Here is a 20272-nt window from a genome sequence, read left to right as displayed (position 1 = left end):
ATACACATATGATATTAAAATTGTATTTTTACCATAGTTTTCATAAGGCTGTTTTGAAGGTATCCTTATTTCCTCTAAAAATATTATATTCCAGATATATAATATGCGTGTTGCTGTTGTTAGGTGCCATCGAGTCGGTTCCGACTCACAGCGACCCTGTGCACAACAGAACAAAACACTGCCCGGTCCTGTGCCATCCTTACAATCTTTGTTATGCCTGAGCTCATTGTTGCAGCCACTGCGTCAATCCACCTCGTTGAGGGTCTTCCTCTTTTCCGCTGACCCTGTGCTCTGCCAAGCATGATGTCCTTCTTCAGGGACTGATCCCTCCTGACAACATGCCCAAAGTACGTAAGACGCAGTCTCGCCATCCTTGCTTCTAAGGAGCATTCTGGCCGCACTTCTTCCAAGACAGATTTATTCGTTCTTTTGGCAGTTCATGGTATATTCAATATTCTTCGGCAACACCACAATTCAAAGGTGTTGTTTCCCCCACGTGTCTGTCCGTTTGTTGTACTGTGGGGGCTTGCGTGTTGCTGTGATGCTGGAAGCTATGCCACCGGTATTCAGATACCAGCAGGGTCACCCATGGAGGACAGGTTTCAGCTGAGCTTCCAGGATAAGACAGACTAGGACGAAGGACCCAGCAGTCTACTTCTGAAAAGCATTAGCCAGTGAAAACCTTCTGTAATATGCGTATGTGTGAAATATTCCATATATAAAATAATAATACCTCATAGTATCTTCTAGTAAGCAGTTTAAATATCCTCTGTCCAGAACCACTGTTGTGATCATGAAATGCTTTAGAGTGAGTTGGCTCCTAGTGCCGCTCAGAGTAAGAAGGGGATGCAGACAGTGGTGGGAGTAAGGAGAATCTATGTGGAATTCTAAATCAAATGGAACCCAAGAAGTGTCTGAAGACTATTTTACTCTGGACAACCCCAGATTAGTTTAGGAACTTAATTCACCGGCAATTTATCTTTTATTGCAATTTACCTTTTCATGTGTTTCTATCTTGTGTTGTTAATTATATTTTAAAGGACCATAGAGGGCAGAGATTCTATCTTATACTTTCTTATTTCTAATAAAATGCCTATATGGTATATACAGACCTTTTAAATCTCAGTAACCGTTTGTTGTGACTGCTGACTGATTATGATAGCAAGTTATAAAAGGAAAATTAGAAAATAAAACAGTATTCAATAAGGTCTACTGATTTTGAGTGTGCGTGTGCACACAGGTGTGTATGTGAGAATGTGGCCGGAGGCATTAGCTCCTTATGGTATATGGAATTCCCACAGGCTAATGAAAGTCAGGAGGTGCTAATGGTGGGTGGTGCAGTGGTTAAGCGCTTGCTTGCCAACTGAAACATGGGTGGTTTGAACCCACCAGCCGCTCCATGTGAGAAAGATGCGGCAGCCTGCTTCCGTAAAGATTTACAGCCTTGGGAGCCCTGTGGGCAGTTCCACTCTGTCCTATAGGGCTGCTGTGAGTCGGAACTGACTCGACGGCAGTGGGTTTGGGATTTGGACTGTGGTAATCATCTACCACAGTGCTAAGTGTAACGTGGCTGGTAAGCATGCAACAAATATCAGCCATTGTTATTACTGGACTTCTCAATAAAAACCCAACGTTCCCAACTTCAATTCACCAAATGTATGTAAATCGATTAAAACCAAGTTTCTAAAGAGTAACACTGATCACGCCACTTCCTCACTCAATTTCAACTGCTCTTTTCTGTTAAGCAGAAATTCCTCACCTTGGCACTCAGGTTAGCTTCAATTACACACTCACCCCCCATTCCTGCTGTCACACACCTCTGCTCCTGCCGCACTGGGCTTTCCCATGTTGGTGCCTCACTCACACTGTTGCCTTTTCTTGGCACAGTCACGCCACTTCCACACCTTGATTGAATGAAATTCCACTTTCCCTACAGGATCTATAAAATTTTTACCTGATACTCTTAATCTATGATCCCTCCTTTTAATAGTTCTTGTTTACATATCTTATTAAATTTACCTTATTCGATCAGGTATTTGCTATTTATGTACTTGCATGAAAACGCCATGAAAAAAGGTCAATACCTTACTTATTTACATGTCGTTGCTGTTGTTGGGTGGTGTAATCGGTTCTGACTCATAGTGACCCTATGCACCACAGAACGAAACACTGCCCGGTCCTGCGCTATCCTTACAATCGTTGTTATGCTTGAGCACACTGTTGCAGCCACTGTGTCAATCCATCTCACTGAGGGGTTTCCTCTTTTTTGCTGACTTTCTATTTTACCAAACATGATGTCCTTCTCCAGGGACTGGTCCCTCCTGATAACATGTCCAAAGTATGTGAGACAACAGTCTCGTCATCCTTACTTCTAAGGAACATTCTGCCTGTACTTCTTCAAGACAGATTTGTTCCTTCTTTTGACAGTCCATGGTATATTCAATATTCTTTGCTAGCACCATAATTCAAAGGCGTCAACTCTTCTTTGCTCTTCCTTATTCATTGACCAGCTTTCACATGCATATGATGTGATTGAAGATACCATGGCTTGGGTCAGGCACACCTTAGTCTTCAAGTTGACATCTTTGCTTTTTAACACTTTAAAGAGGTCTTTTGCAGCAGATTTGCCCAATGCAATGCGTCCTTTGATTTCTTGACTGCTGCTTCCATGGCTGTTGATTGTAGCTCCAAGTAAAATGAAATTCTCGACAACTTCAATCGTTTTTCTGTTTACCATAATGTTGCTTAATGGTACTGCTGTGAGGATTTTTGTTTTAGGTTGAGGTGTAATCCATACTGAAGGCTGCGTGTGGTCTTTGCTCTTCCTCAGTTAAGTGCTTCAAGTCCCCTTCACTTTCAGCAAGCAAGATTGTGTCATCTGCATAACACAGGTTGTTAATGAATCTTTCTCCTATCAAGACGCTATGTTCTTTTTCATACAGTCCAGCTTCTTGGATTATTTACTCAGCATACAATGTCCACAGGGCACTTGTGTACCACCCAAAACAGTCAAATTTAATAAATTAGTGCACTGACTTATACCATCTTTGTCACACTGCAGGGCCTTTTGCTTACCAAAACTACTACTGATTTTGTACCTACTTCACAATTGGGTTTACCCTGGTAGCACAGTGGTTAAGAGCCTGACTGCTAACCAAAAGGTTGGCAGCTCAAATCCACCAGCTGCTGCCTGGAAACCCTATAGGGCAGTAGTACTCTGTCCTATAGGGTCACTTTGAGTTAGAATTGACTCAACAGCCATAGCAATTGTTTTTTGTTTTTTTTTGCATATTTGTTTTCACAAGGGGGTTATTTTTAGAACATTGTTAGAGTCTCTGAAAGCCACATAATCTCAGGGCTGGAAGATTCTGAATGTCATGTAATCCAACTACCCATTCTGTGTTTGAATTCTTGCTTGTGTATGCCAACCTACAACTGACCATCTCTCATGAAAGGCAACTCAGGACCTTGCTGATCAGCCCATTCCTGCTCCGAATGCTGGAATATTCACTGTTTACTGATTCTGGATCTATCCATTGGGGGCACAAAGAATAAGCAAACAAGCAATTCCTATTTTCACGTTAGATTATTGTTTTTAGCAGCCACATTGCATTGCAACCAAAACTAAATCATCCCAAATTTCGGTCAGTGCTTTTCTGGTACATCTATTGCTATTACATTTCATCTTGTAATGGTCACCTTATTTTTCCGGCCTGCCAAGTTCTTTCTACATCTTTATTATTATTAAAGGATTTTGCTAGTCCTTGCCACCTATCTTTATTATGCTCATCCAAGTTCTTGGTAAAAATATTAAATAGCAAAAGACTGAGGAATGAGCTCTGGCAATATTCAGGTAACTTCCTTCAGTTCGCCATATAAAGAGAGAGAGATCTGCAGTGTACCTGGGAACTACAATTCAAATAGTCTTGAATCTAATTCGGGGACGGACAAGCTTTTTCTATACAGGGTCAGAAAGGCCCGTAGTCTACTGATCCCAGATCCGGTTCTTTACACTCTCAGCCAACCATGCTTTCCCACCATTTCCCCAAGCACATTATTGAAATATACAAATGCCAAATGTTTGAGATTATCAGTCTAGGAACTGCATAAAAAAGAAATTAGTATAGTATGCTTTGTTTCTAAATGATTCTTTGCTTAGTGTTACAAACCACCCTCTCACCACCACACACACACTTAAAAAGTAACATATGTTCATTTAATAAAAATTGGAAAATGAGATGTTTCTTCTAGTGAGTTCCACCATCCAAATACAACCATTGGGATTACCTCCCTGAACTTCCATTTCAACTTTTTTTTCCTCAGTCCAGTTGTTCGAAAAAGTTACAACCACACTGTGTATCATTTCACATATGAGATACCATTTTTGAAAGCCACATAATATTCTGTCAAGTGGATGTACCATTGTTGTTAGGTGCCGTCAAGCTGCTTCCAACTCACAGTGACCCTACGTACAAGAAGCAAAATATACCATAGTTTACTTAATTATTCTAATTTATGGGCATGTAGATCGATATCGATATCCTGTAACAATGAAATCCTTATTTCACAGAACATATCATATTATTGCCACTGTTTCATCAATTCTAAAATACAAATTTTCCTGTATTGTAACATTTCTGAAGTTGGGTCACAAAACAGAAAGAAAAAAAGTCTTATCACTTTGCTCTGGTGATTGGGATAGAGCCTGTACGTGTTAATTATGTGACTTGTAAAAACATTAACAGTCACACCTGGCTTTGCTACAGAAAGTAATACATGAATGGGTCAAGATGCCAGAAGGCGAACTATTTATTGGGTTATGCTGAATTTGAAGAACATAAAACAATAAAATTCACTGAAAATTTAAGACCTACCAATATTATTCTCATGAAAATTTGGTGAATGTGCTTTCAATTATTTTTAATCCAGGAAATTGCCAGATAATAAGTATCAGACAGAACATGTCTCAGGTCTAATTTCTAAGAGGGGTGTTATTCACTATACTCCCCAGAGTTCAGTATCTGCCACCTGGCTATCACCACTGAGTCAGTTATTTGGTTATTTAAGAGAACTACAAGCAATAGAGGCTTTTTTTCTAGTTGTCTGTCAGCACCATACTTTTCTAAAGATCAAGCTAAACTAAGTCTATTTTTTTCTTTTTGCCTTATTGTGACAACAGAACAAAATTAATCTGGTATAATTTCTTCTTCAAAGTACCAAGCTGGCTTTTTTTTTTTTTTTTAACCTAGTATTCTATGTACTGGATGGTTTATTCTAATATTTTCCTAAGTATATCAGTTTGGCTAACCATTCACTCATGAACCATCTACTGCGGGCTGCAGGCTGATAGGAAAAGGGAGCAAGCTGGCTGAGAAAGTGAAATACAGAAAGGAAACAAAAACTGCGACAGCGAAATTAAAAATCTGCGCTGATGGAAGTAAAGTTGGGTAACGATACTCAAATGAGTAAAGAATGGAGAAAAAGGTTAAGGAGTTCCCCCCAAAATACTTCAAAACTTACAAGAAACATGTTTTTATATAATCATAAAATCTCAAAGACTAGACATATTAATTTATTTTGTAGTCATCTTTACGGGACAGGATTGAGGACACTCTCACTTTCTGAATTCTGATGTTACTTACATTAAGAAAATGAGTATGTGTTACTTGTATACTCAATGAAAGCAATACAAATAGTTGTTCTGAAAAACTAAAACCAAAGGCTACTGCGTATTTATTGACTTGGCAAAGTTTAAACTTAAACATGCTTTTGATGAAATTTAAATTCTGGAAGACCTAAAAGAGATTTATACCTTCTGTTATAGATTGAATTGTGTCCCCTGAAAAAGGTATGTTGAAATCTTAACCCCTGGTACCTGTGAATGGGAACTTATTTGGAAATAACATCTTTGCCGATGTGATGTAATTCAGTTAGCGTGAGGTCATGCTAGAGGAGGGTGGGCTCTAATCCACTATGACTAGTGACAGAGACACACAGGAAGAATGGCCACGTGAAGAACTATGGAGAGGCTGACGTGATGCACCTATAAACCAAGCAGCGCCTGGCACTGCTATAGCTGGTGTGAAGCAGAAGGGCTGTATGAAAATGAATTTCTGTTGTTTTAAACCACCCAGTTTGTGTACTTAGTTATGCAAGCCCTAGGAAACCAATACACCTTTCAAGTCATGGAAGAAAATGAGGCCAAGAAAACAAGTCCCTACGGTTAACAAAGGTAAAATATAAGTTTAAACAATGTAAATTCAAAGTCTAACAGCCAGAAAATTTAAATCTATCAGTTCTGACAATAAGTGTGAGTAGGTTTAACTCCCAAATTTAAAGATAAAAGCTGAATCCCAGATTTTGTTAAACAATAATATCCTCACAAAAATCCAACCATAAGCACTATTGAGAGATACACCTAAAAACAAAATGCTAAAAAGAATTTAAAAGAATGGGCAAAAATATATGGGGCACATAAACCAAAACACTAAGAATAGTAAAATTAAAACACAACAAAGGAGAATTCAAAGCAAAAAAAGGAAATGGGAAAAAGATGGTCACTTTACATTAAAATAGATTCTTAAAAACCAGCTGTGAATTCTTCAATGAAGTCTAACAAAAAAACATTTAACAAAAATACCATTTTAGCTCTGGGGAGAGGGGAGAATGGAGACTGACTGCTTAACAGGTATGGGTTTTCTCTGGGGCTAATGAAAATGCTCCGGCACTAGACAGGAGTGGTGGCTGTGCAACACTCTGAATGTACTAAATACCACTGAACTGCACACTTTAAAATGGTTAATTTTATGTAATATGAATTTCGCCCCCCCAAAACAGAACAGAAATATCACTGCAGGGAGACTATCATACTAATCTCAGTCTTTGGCAAGTAAGGATATAGCAAGTAGGATTAATAATTAATGAGGCTGCATTACTATAGATCAAACTTTGCACTTTATGGAAACTACACCTTCTTTCAATACTTGCAACGAAACTTGATTATAATAGACCAAAGAAAGCCTCAATACAATAAAATTAACGGTTAATGACACAAGCTTTAGCACAAAAACAAAGCAAAACAAAAAACCCAAAAGAATAAACAATAAAAAAATAACAAAACACAAAATGATATACACACAACAAAACACACAGATACACACAAGACTAATTCTAAATGCCCTAAACTACAGATGGAGCAAGGAGGAACTCAACACTACAGACTATTTTAAAAACAAAGTTAAGAATATTACATAGCTAAACTCATAACCAAAAAAACCCACACCCGTTGCTGTCGAGTTGATTCTAATTCATAGCGACCCTACAGGACAGAGAAGTACTGTCTCCTAGGTCTTGCAACAACAATGAAAACTTCTTAAGTACACTAATTCTGACAGAAGACCCTGGGTGGCGCAAACAGTTAAGTGCTCAATGGATTAAGTGCTCGACAACTAGCCAGAAGGCTGGCAGTTCCAACCCACCCAAAGGTCAGCCAGCAAGGTAAGCCTGGGGACCCGCTTCCAAAAGATTATAGCCCTCAAAGGCCTACAGAGCAGAACTACTCTGCACACATGCGGCTGTCAACACGCGACGGCAACTAACAACTCTAATAACTTCATTTTAGCTGAAAGGCAACGACAATATTTAAAAATTTAAAAACTCATTAAAAAAAAATCTGTATAGAAACATCACCCAATCCGTGTTGCCTCCAAACACCTGACTTTAAAGCCCTTTATTTTTAGTTTTGTGAGATGATGTAAAAATCAGCATTAATAAGAGTTTGTATGTCTAAGAAATAACCACTGCCATAGAGTTGATTCTGACTCATAGCGACCCTATAGGACAGAGCTGAACTGCCCTATGGGGTTTCCAAGGCTGTAATCTTTATGGAAGCAGACTGCCACATCCTTCTCCCATGGAGCAGCTGGTAGATTTGAACTGACCTTTCAGTTGCAGTTGAGTGCTTAACCACTCTGCCACCAGGGCTCCTTACAGAGATTATATTTATATTAATATTTCCTTTAGAGTAATTATTCTTGAACCTGATGCTGTTCAAAATACAATCCTTATAAAAATGAGTGCTTGGGACGGAAACAAGAATGAAGGACAACATACAGCACTTTTAGGATTAACTGGAGAAAATCTGCAAGTACCTTATAGCTTTTTTAAGATGTAAGTCTTAATATTTTGGGTCAAAGTCTAGGAGCCAAAGTAGCTGCTGAATTACCTTTCATGTTTAACACATAACTGACAAACTAATACCTGGCTGTGGTTGTATTATATAATAATTTCATTACTTCTTTTTGAATAGCTTAAATTATTAAAAAAAAAAAAAGAATCTGGACATTCTATGTCAAAAGTAAAAAAGTCTTAAAATGACTTAGATTACTGTTTAACTCTGAAGTTTGAAATGACAAATAAACCATTCCAGGGTTAACTCAGAGTGGCCTGGTATCTTTATTTGATCTCCTCGTCCTTGTATCACACCTCAGCATGTAGTTAAAGCATCTAGCCACAGAGAAGACCCTAAGTTATTGTCTTCTTCTTTGCTGCCAGTTTACCAGTGCCAAGACGGAGGCGAACTGGCTCACCTGGACTCGTCTCTGCTAACACTCTCTTCTTCTCATTAGACTCTGGACACTCTTTCTTTCCTGTCATTTGGACTCCAAATTTTGACAATGACTTCTACCTCAACCTGGTACTCCCTACCCTCATCCTGACCTTCTCTTCTGGAGGGAGAATAACTAACTGCAGTATCTTTCAATATGAACCCCTCCGCCACTGGTATACAGCTGGCTCCAGATCTCTGATAAGACCATGAACCTTCAAAGACTTTTTCATTCATTAGTCATTTACTTCGTCAGTCATTCATTCAACAAATATTTATCAGCTCCTACTATTTTTTTTTTTTTTTTACTATAAGTCAGGCATTACCCTAAGTGGCAGACACGGCAGTGAACAAAAAAGAAAGTTCATCAGATCCAGTGACGGTTGTCACCCACTCACCATGAGCTGGACTATGGTCATTGTGGTTCTAAAAGTTTCTCTTTCGATAACAGGTTTGCGCTAACTCATACAAGCAAAAATTGAAATTCCCTTCCTCTTCTACCTCCTCAAGCTTCTTAAAAATACCCACGTTCATATAACAGAAACCAAGTTGTCGCTGTTAGGTGCCTCCGAGTCGCTTCCGACTCATAGCGACCCTATGTACCACAGAACAAACACTGCCCGGTCCCCTGCCATCCTTACAATCGCTGCTATGCTTGAGCCCATTTTTGCAGCCGATGGGTCAATCCACCTCGTTGAGGGGCTTCCTCTTTTCCGCTGACCCTGTACTTTACCAAGCATGATGTCCTTCTCCAGGGACTGATCCCTCCTGACAACATGTCCAAAGTATGTAAGATGCAGTCTCGCCATCCTTGCTTCTAAGGAGCATTCTCGTCTTCTTCCTAGACAGATTTGTTCGTTCTCTTGACAGTCCATAGTACAGTCAATATTCTTTCCCAACACTGTAATTCAAAGGCGTCAGTTCTTCTTTGGTCTTCCTTATTCACCGTCCAACTTTCACATGCAATGATGCAATTGAAAACACCAGGGCTTGGGTCAGGTGTACCTGTCTTCAAGGTGACACCTTTGCTTTTCAACACTTTGAAGAGGTCCTTTGCAGATTTGCACAATACGATGCGTCTTTTCATTTCTTGATTGGTGCTTCCATGGGTGTTGATTGTCAATCCAAGTAAAACGAAATCCTTGACAACCTCGATCTTTTCTCCGTTTAGCATGATGTAGCTTATTGGTCCAGTTGTGAGGATTTCTGTTTTCTTTGTGTTGAGGTGTAATCCATACTGAAGGCTGTGGGCTGTGATCTTTGATCTTCATCAGTGCTTCAAGTCCTCTTCACTTTCAGCAAGCAAGCTTGTGTCATCTGCATAATGCACGTTGTTAATAAGTCTTCCTCCAATCCTGAGGCCCCATTCCTCTTCATATGGCCTAGCTTCTTGGATTATTTGCTCAGCATACAGACTGAATACGTATGGTGAGGGGATACAACCCTGATGCACACCTTCCCTTACTTTAAACCACTCAGTATCCCCTTGCTCTGTCCGAACAACTGCCTCGTGATCTATGTACAGGTTTCTCATGAGCCCAACTAGGTGTTCTGATATTCCCATTCTTTGTATTGTTATCCATAACTTGTTATGATCCACACAGTTGAATCCCTTTGCATAGTCAATAAAACACAGGTAAACATCCTTCTGGTATTCTCTGCTTTCAGCCAGGATCCATCGGACATCAGCAATGATATCCCTGGTTCCATGTCCTCTTCTGAAACCAGCCTGAATTTCTGGCAGTTCCCTGTTGATATACTGCTGCAGCCACTTTTGAGTGATCTTCAGCAAAGTTTTGCTTGTGTGTGATGTTAACAATATTGGTTCGATAATTTCTGCATTTGGTTGATCATCTTTCTTGGGAATAGGAAATCAAACAGGTTCTGGAATCTGACAGATCTAGGGACAATCCTGGCTTGGTTACCTTGAAGTTAATTGATCTGCTTCGCCTTTTCCCTCTTTTGCGCCAAAAAAAAAAGTTTGGTTTTTTTTTTTTGGTAAGGTAATCACATTTTATAACAATTTAAATGAGAAAATGTAGACGAAGCACTCAGCAAGTAGCCTAGCATTAAATAGTGGCTATTAGGATACAGTATTTATTGTTATACTTATTTCTTAACAGTGCAAATGTGTTGGGTTTATTCTATCTGGATTCCAGGGATATTATTACTCTAATCACATCCATGGTCCACAGAGTGAATTTTTTTCTGGTGGACTGCTGTTACTACTCCATTCCCAGGAGAGCTTCTGGAAGCTTAAAGAAGAGAAGAGGTAACAGGTTAGAAACTACTGAAGGAAAAAGCAGTTCAAGGGGTTCTGTGATATTAAGTGATAGATCTGTGAAGTTTACAGCCCAAGTACAGAGTAGGTCAGGAAGTCTCATTTAGTTAGTGTTTTCATTTCTGTAGGTATCTCACTCTTCCTTTCCCTAGATTTTCCCCAGTTTTTGAAAATCTTTGCCTACTGCTCTGCTAAATGGATTTAACATGGAACAAAAACATATTTAGAAATATGCGGCATATTCTTAATAGTTTCAGATTTCCTGTTCTTAACAGCAACATTTTATCTTTTCTATGCCTTTCAAAATCGTGGTCTGGTGGGGATATGTGACAGCATCAGTATTTATTACAGGTCTCTGCTACACAGTATTAGGCTTATTTGAATAATAAACACTCAGCAATCCTTATATATTTCTAAATGAAATGATCATATGACTCCAACAGAATTGTTTTTAGACCTTTCTTCAGGCAAAAAGAATCAAAGAATTGTCTTCCTCTGAAGGTCTTCAGGATGTGTACACATTACTGCAGCTGACTTCTAAGGCATAAAAGTATATACTAGACTGTCACAAGAGACCAGTGTCCCCAAAATCTACTTAACAAAGTGTTCTAAATTAGCATTTGAGTGACCATTTTGTAGCATGTAAATTAATACTAGACATCTGACTGATAGATAGTGGAATGCAACAAAACAAATGTACCAAACTATATGGTTGAGTCCATGTCCCCAGTATTTCAGTTACAGCTAAGTTTTACCTTTCCCACTTAAGATTTCAGAATTCCTGAAGAATGTGGTATTTCACATTTTTAAAAATGACAGAGCCTTTTGAGAATCAGATGAATGCTATGGTCCCCCCTTTCCTACCACTCTTTCTCTGTCCCCTACAACCCCCCCCCCCCCACACACACAGGTTAACCCTTACCTTAGGCTGTAACTTTGCAAAAAAGAATCGTATGATAGTACTGCTTGGTGACATGAGTGGATAAAACAGTACCAGAATCATACATTTCAAAAGAGCAGTGGGTTCAAATGTAAAATCTACCGCCATGGGAAAGCAAACAAAAAAGGCGGTAATACTTTATCTGGATCTTTACAATTCAGCAAAACAGAGAGATGGGACAGGTCTGAGAAGTATGAAATCAACAAGCTCTTACTCTGTATATTTTCTAAGATGTTAACAGGAAAGGTCGGTCACACCAAATGCATCAAACTTGCAGTACTATAAATGAGAACTCATTTCAAGGTAATGAACAATAATAATTTCCACAATTAATAAGCATTTATTTAATGGGCTCCTGCTTCATAAAAACAATAATATATGATAATGAATCCTCATAAAACACCTTCACTGTGTTCAGAAGAACAGTTTTCTTACTACTAGTTAAAATCCATACTAGGGTGATGCTGACCAAAGTGATCACCTTCTTACCTCAGACATGTCCCCCAACGATGGGTATTTTCACTGATAAGACTACTACAAGACACACTTCAATGGCAGTGATGGCTGAGAATATTGCCCCCCAAAAAAGTTCATAGTAAAGAACAAAAAACACATACTTTGTTGAAGGAAGAGAACTACGACATAAAGCCAAGTCCTGTGCTGTTTATCCTAAGCTAGTATTTCTGTCTCTGGGATTCTTAACCTAGGACTATTCAAGGTTCTGGAAGTTTACATATGCAAATTATAGGCTTGTTTTCATTAATTTACTTATCATTATCACACCACTAATGGAAGTCAAAGAAATGAAATTAGAGACAGAAAATATTTTCAGTGCAAACAAGATGCCATTAACTCCTTCCAAGTATTTTTAACCAAAGTGTTAAGCATCTATCTTTCTTACTGACAGGAAAAAAGTTTTTAAGTGGTAGTCCATGATGGTTAAGGCCCCAAATCTCATGGCGTATTCTACAATCTGTATATTTGCAACACAGAACCTTCAATTTAAGCATTTTTTCCCACAATAACTAGTTACTTTATAAAAGCTGTTTAGTTTTATGCAGTTGATTTGCTTATTAATTACATATTTTTTTTGTCTGTAAAGTTTAAAAGGAATTAGGAGCACTTAAGACATTTTCTAATTGAAAACAGCAAAATATTTTTTTAAAGATATTTCCAGAAAGAATTATACACGACCAATGAACACCAGGCTCCTAACTAGCCTTCCTTTCACTTGTGGAGTTGGAAATCAAGCCAGGTCACAGCACTGGGACAAGGGCGAAGGAGAAAATTCCGGAATGTTTTTGGTGAAGAATGACTTCTGGCAGCTGAAAAGATTTTGCAGAATCCCCGTTCAGTTTAAGGATCTTAAAATTACTTTCTGTTTGCATATTTACAAGCTACAATTCCTGTTATTCAGAATAATTTCAGGCCTTTTGCCCAAGGTTCAAATTTACTGTATAGATTCTATACTTTTTCTTTTAAAGGATTTCCTTCAACCTCTGACTTTTTTTCTTCCCCCATGGCACTTTCCATGCCTTCTTTTCCTTATAGTTCAACATCTTTCAACCATAAAGATTTCTGAATCATATTTTTGGAAATCCTGATGTCCAAAATAAGTTCTACATTTGATCAAACATTTTAATTATTTTAGGTGTCAGATTATGCGTCAGTTTTTGTATTCTTTATACATTTCTCTCTTTTAAGAAAAATAGAAAAAAAACCTAGTACATTTTATAAAGAAAGGAACTACCTGGGAAGGGGAAATGTGCAACAGAACACTTTGTATTCGTTCAATACAGCTGTATCTTTTTAATAACAAGTATATACCAGCTAGCTTTAACTCATTAACCTTTCAGTTATCTGCACTAATAGAAGGATATGTTTAAAATCCCAATGCAAAACACTACACATGGTCTATGGACATCTACGTGAACATTCCAATACAAAAAAGACCTTATTTTATATTGATAAGAAAAAACACCAGAATCCTAACAGGGAGAAGAATGCTCACTGAGGGCACATGTCATGGTTTGAATTGTGTCCTCCAAAAATATGTGTCAACTTGGTTAGGCCATGATTCCCAGTATTGTGTGGTTGCCCTCCATTCTGTGACTGTAATTTTATGCTAAAGAGGATTAGGGTGGGATTGTAACATCCTTACCTGGTCATATCCCTGATCCAATGTAAAGGGAGCTTCTCCGGGGTATGGTCTGCACCACCTTTTCTCTCTCAAGAGATAAAAAGGAAAGGGAAACAAACGGAGAGGGGGACCTCATACCACCAAGAAAGCAGTGCCAGGAGCAGAGTGTATCTTTTGGACCTGAGGTCCCTGCATGGAGAAGCTCCTAGTCCAGGGGAAGGTTGATGAGAAGGTCGACAGAGACAGAAAACCTTCCCCTGGGGCTGAGGCCCTGAATTTGGACTTTTAGCCTACTTTATGGTGAGGAAATAAAACTTCTCTTTGTTAAAGCCATCCACTTGTGGTATTTCTGTTACAGCAGCACGAGATAACTAAGACAGCACCTATTCCTTATACAAGCTGGTATTGTTCTTTCTGACTGGGCCACCAGCCCTGCTGTAGAAAGGGCGATACATACTGATACATTTTTGAAATAAGAAAGGAACTAATAATTAAAAAAAAAAGGAAAACAGTCTAAAACTATAAATGCAAGATAGACTGAATCAGGAACTTGGTTAAATAGGCTACTCTATTAGGAAAAATAAGTCGAAATTTCTAAAGATTAGAGTTGATAGCTTTCTCAGGTTTAAGAGATCCTATCATCTCACATGGTATACAACTGTTGCTTTTCAACCCTATTAGTGTGTCAAAGGCATATGTAATTAGAATGGGGGATGGAGAGGGAAAGGAAACCACAGAGAAAGGGAAGTTAGAGGTCTGATGTATAGTGTTTCACAGCCAGGGAAAGAGAAGTACACGTAAACAAGAGAATACACCTAACAGACCTGCGGGAGGCAGCAAGGACTCCTTACCGACCCAGCCCACAGCATCCACCTGAGACAGCTGTATCTGCACAGCTACCACTCCCTCACCTCTAACAGTCTCAGTGCATCCTTACCACCCTGCTGAGATCCTCTGCTTTTAACACCTACATACTCAGTAATACACTAGCCCTTGAGTTATCCTGCATTACTGAGGAATGAAGGTCAATGCTATGCTGAAGTGGTGAACTGCAAGGAGCTATGAAGTCCCAGACACTGGGTTCAAGTCTCAGCTTCACTACTCAAAAGCTTTATGACCTAACACAAGTTCTTTCATCTTTGCTTCAGTCTCTTCATCTCTCAGATGGGGTTAACAATAGGAACTATGCTCATGGGCTGATGTGGTAAGTAAACGAAATTACACCTCCATACCAAACCACAATGCTCAAATATGCAAAATTTAAAACATATTCTTTTTTTACTGTGGTAAAAGAGAATATAAAATGTACCACCCTAACCATTTTTAAGGGTACAATTCAGTGGCATTAATTATATTCACAATGTTGTGCAATCATCACAATCATTTAACGTTTTCATCACCCCAAACAGAAATTCTGTGCCATTAAGCTAATAATGCCCCATTCCCTGCCTCCACCCTCAGCCCCTGGTAACCACTAACCTACTTTCTGTCTCTATGCATTTACCTATCCTAGAGATTTATGCGAGATCATATACTATTCGCCGTTAGGTGCCTAGCTTGTTTCTCTTAACACAGCGTTGTCAAGGTTCATTCCTGTATCGGAATGTCATTTCTCTTTATGGCTGAATGATAGTCCACTGCATGGATATAGCACACTTTGCTTACAGTTTACCCACACTCATCTGTCACAGACACCTTGGCTTTTGTGAATAACGCTGCAATCAACACCGGTGTACCAGCATCTGTTTGGGTATCTGCTTTCAGTTCTTTTGTGTATGTACCTAGCAATGGAAGAATATACTTTTTTTTTAAAGTGCCATTTCTTTAAACCATTCTGAAAGTAGACATCTTGGTACTTTAGTAACTTTTCTTTCCTCCTGAGGCAAAGAGACACAATTTAACTTTTTCTGGGCTGCTCAGGATCATTAACTAAGAACATAATTATTCCATAAGGTTAAGTGTGACTATAACGTAACACAAAAAGTGTCCACAGGCTATCAAGCCATCAGTCTCCTTATAGACACACCTCCAGCAAAAACAGCTTCTGCAGAGAATTTAGGTTTATAGAGATGTTTGTTTCTATGCTAATTATTTCCAAACTGTTAAAAACAGTAACTTAAACAAACTGTAGCCATTTTCTAACTCTCTATTCACTGTCAGTGACAACTCATTGGGCCTGCCTCTTGCAGGTCCTTTTCTCATCTTCTTAATGTGTGATTCCAAGCTACTGTGAGCTAAGAAACCATACAGCCATTTTGAGACAGACTGATATGGTGGAAAAAAGACGAGCTATAGAATCTGATGGCCCTGGATTTAAATTCTGGTTATGCCACTTATTCTGTGACCTTGCCAAGTCACTTAACTTCTCTAAGCTTCAGTTTCCTTAACTTTAAAATGGGAATATTACCTGTATTGAAACTATGTGGTAAACAGCAAATGAAAACTTAGATAAAACATCTTGCGGAGTGCTTTCTAGTGCCTGGCAATGTAAGTAACCCAGCCAGTGCTAATTATTATAACTAATAAAGTGCGTTGAAACTACATACAGCAAAGAATAACAGAACTCCTTCCTCGGAACACATGAGTTTAAGGTGTGACATTCCTTGGCACCGTCACGGATATCACCACGAGTCGGAAGTGAGCCCACAACAACTGTTTCTTTCTTTTTTTATGGTGCAGGTACAAAAATGAAAAACCACAGAATACCTCCCCCCGGAGACCTGGAGCCTAAGGGAAGACAGACGTGCAAGAGGAAAGCATAGCACTCCGACAGGTGCAGAGCAAAAGCAGCACTCCACCTGAAGTCAGGAAGGTTCTCTGGGGGAGGTGACATCTGAGCGAGGGGGACAAGCAGGAGCTCACCAGGTCGGGCGAGGCACCGTACGCCAGCAGACTTGGTCAAGGAGAACGAAAGCGCACGTGCAAGGAGCTCCAAGTCAGAAACAGCCTGGCAGGTCTGGGGCAGCGTGCTTGTGAAGAAGTGAGTTTGAGGAGGCAGACAGGGCGCAAAGCACAAACGCCAAACCAAGGAGGAGGTGACCTTTTAAAATAAGCAATGGGGAATGACAGGAGTACTTTAAGGGCAGCGAAGGAGGCTGGCTGAAAAGATAACATGCTCAGACTGACATTACAGAAAGACCCCTCAGCTAAATGCGCAAGTTGACCAGGAAGGGAAGGCGAGACGTTACAGTCAAGGAAACACAGCGCAGGATGGATATACTAAGGATCCAATCTTAAGTAGCAACCATGGGCGTGGAGGGTAAGGAATGGCTGAGAGAGACTAAGAAGGCAGTCTTGATAACACTCAGAAATCCAGGAAAACTCCCTTGTTTAAGCAAATGGTTGGGTCACAATATCATGGCAAAATGGAGACAACAGGAATAGAAAAGAGTTTTTCAGAGGAAAATTGAGAGTTTGATTTGAAAAGTGTCTGAACAGAGCTGTCCACTAGGCAGCCTGGAGCTCTTGGGAGGCCAGAATTAACTCCAGTGGAAGAAATCGACATAAAGGCAGAATGGAAGACAAAGGCAAAAATCATGTCATCCAGAGAAGCACACAGATTGAAGATGTGGCTATGAATATACACCTGCTCACAAATCCCTTTACTCTCTGGCTCTCACGTGTTTGCCAACTAGGCAAATTGAACCTCATATAAGTGAAATGTTATTTTGTAATTTGCATGTTGTTTTAAAGTAAGTCTGAAAGCTCTTTTTCACAGAGGTCTGCTGGATAGAGATGCTTATGTCCCCTAAGCACTGTGTCCAACTCCTTTCCTAACATCCCAGGTGGAACTCAGTGCTTGGGACCTGACAGGTGCCCAATAAACAAAGACAAATTAATGAAATGTGGCCTTTAGGTCAGCCAAGAAGCCAAAATGCAGTGCTGAAAGACTTGAAAAACTGCCTCAGATATCATTTTAATGTGACATGGAGCACTGCTAATTTTTCTTTATGTGCTTCTCTTTCCACTTAGAAACATCTAGCTTGGCAGCTCTGAACTGACATTTCAGTTCCAGAACTCACCTCAAAACACCAACAAATGCCTACCCATACTTCAGGTATCTGCAGAGAAGGCAGAGGCAGAGAGAAACAGTACAATAACCGATTTTTTGCAGATTAACTTTGAAAGGGAAAACAGTAAAATGCTTTACCTACAGGTCCATTCTTACCTATTAACGAGGTGAGAGACCTTCACAGCATTACTGAGGAGAGTATTGTTTAAAAGATTCTCACCCCTAAGAAGGAAAACTAAACAGTTAACAAACGTTTGGGTACTTTCTTTGTACACACCTATCCAGATAAATGCACTTTACATAAATTCAGAAAACAGTGATCATGAACTGGCAAATGGACAGGTGAGCCAATGGGTGATCAGGGAAGACGGCTGCTGAGCAGAAGAAGCCATCAAATTAGGAGTTGAGCGTGGCAACAGGCATTAAGAACGGAACGTAGCTAAGTCAGTGAAAACTAGGGTGATCGCTTTTTGTTTTGTTTTTTGGCTATTTTTCATCAACAAAATAAAAGATGTTTCAAGAGACTCAAGTTACTCAAAAAAAACTAAGGAGAAGTCCAATGGCCTGACCACCGGGTTACATTACAGTCAACCTTTTTGGATAAACCAGTTCTCAAGACTTCCTTTGGCCTACTTTTAAAAGTACCTGAAAAGAAATTAGCCCATCCTTCTAGGCACATATTTTTACATAAACGTTTTCGGGTGACTGAAGACTGTTCATTTCTCTGCCTAGGTGTGCACGCTGGGAAGGTCCTACTAGCAATCTTGGTGTTACATGCTTTCACAGTGAAGTTGGAGATTGTGACAGCCTGCATGGAGCAGCTGAAGAGTCTCAATTTTGAACTTGAGCTGTAAACTTTCCCCTAAAGCACAATTAAAAAAAGAAAAAAAAAAAATCTCCGTACCCCCACCCTCTCGGAAAAAAAAGTCTCAGTTTTGGAGAGAGCAGCTTAGTTCTGGAGTCACCACTTATTATCTCTAAACTGTGGACTCTTAAGTACTCTGCAGCTCAGTAACTCTAACTGTAAAATGGGGCTAAGAATAGGACTGACTTACCTGCCAGACTGACATAAGGGTGACAAAAAATAATGCACCAGGAAGACAGTATGTAAATTGTGTTATTTTTGTAGCTGTGGGCGTAGTGGTTAAGTGCTACAGCTGCTAACCAAGAGGTCAGCAGTTCAAATCCACAGGTGCTCCTTGGAAACTCTGTGGGGCAGTTTTACTCTGTCCTATAGGGTCGCTATGAGTCAGAATCGACTCAACGGCAGTGGGTTTGCTTTTTTTGTTTTTTTTTTTAAGTTCAGTTAGTACTTACCAACTCTGCATTTTAAGTACATCAAATAGCTCAGGTTGCACCCTGACAAAACCCACCCACTTCCAGAGCACCACAGTGTCCCACTGCTAGTAAGTGTACCACCGACTAGTGTTCCAAGTAACTTCGTCCCTTTACACTTACATCAAACCAGGCAGTAAGCCAGGTTTCAGACTGCCGGGAGCTGAGAAGGTACGGAAGGAAAGGCAGTTTGTCCTAACAATCCACTGTAAATAGCAACCACGTAGATAATCTGCACACCAGTCATCTCAACTGTAATGGCATTAGACAGAGTGCCTTGCACAATCCCACAAGTTTTAAGAAGCTCTGCTTCTCCTTACTTGCTTCCTGACAAAGATCTCTGAAGCAAAACACAGCAGCACACTAATGGCCACATCTTTCGAAAAATGAACATCTAGAACCACTTTTCACACTTTCAGCAGGTGACCAAGATGCCCTCTGCGGTTATGCACAAAGTTATACTTTAGTTGTGGTAGATTTCTCCTTAGACTTTCACCAAACTAAAACCACACGTGAGACCTCTCTGGTAATTACAAAATGCACAGTTCCTGGGGCAAAGGCAGGCCAGCTTGGCGTTTTAAGTTTACCACTCTGCCCCAATGTGGATTCGGTTTTATGTTTTCGGCTTAGGCTTTAAATGGGCGTTCAATATCATGATTTACCCCCTAAGAGCCCACGACTAAACCGCACCACTTATTAAACATGTAAGCATTTCGGATGGAATCAAGGAGAAGGATGGCGCAACTAAACTCAGCATGCTTGCTTAAAAACTACTCAGATATCTTAAACATTCCCAGATGCTACTGGACAACCTTACCAGCGAAGCAAATATGTATCTGTTGTGGCGGGGGAGAGGAAAAAGGCCACACCCAAGGCTACCACCCTACAATGAAGTGATACCAAGTGTAAGAATTTCAACTACTGCTATTTTCGATACTCTTTTTTCTTGGCCCACGAAT

At 39.7% G+C, this 20272-nt stretch overlaps 1 protein-coding gene across 1 annotated transcript in view; it reads right to left on the bottom strand.

Annotated features, from left to right (window-relative positions):
• The window catches only part of MTPN (myotrophin), a 50487-nt gene that overhangs the window by 29436 nt on the left and 779 nt on the right, over positions 1–20272 (bottom strand). The window lies entirely within an intron of this gene.

Source organism: Elephas maximus, chromosome 8 (genome assembly GCF_024166365.1).
Source record: "Elephas maximus indicus isolate mEleMax1 chromosome 8, mEleMax1 primary haplotype, whole genome shotgun sequence".
NCBI classification, from domain to species: Eukaryota; Metazoa; Chordata; class Mammalia; order Proboscidea; family Elephantidae; genus Elephas; species Elephas maximus.
Note: the sequence above shows the minus strand (reverse complement) of the source record. Positions and strands in the feature narration are given on the sequence as shown.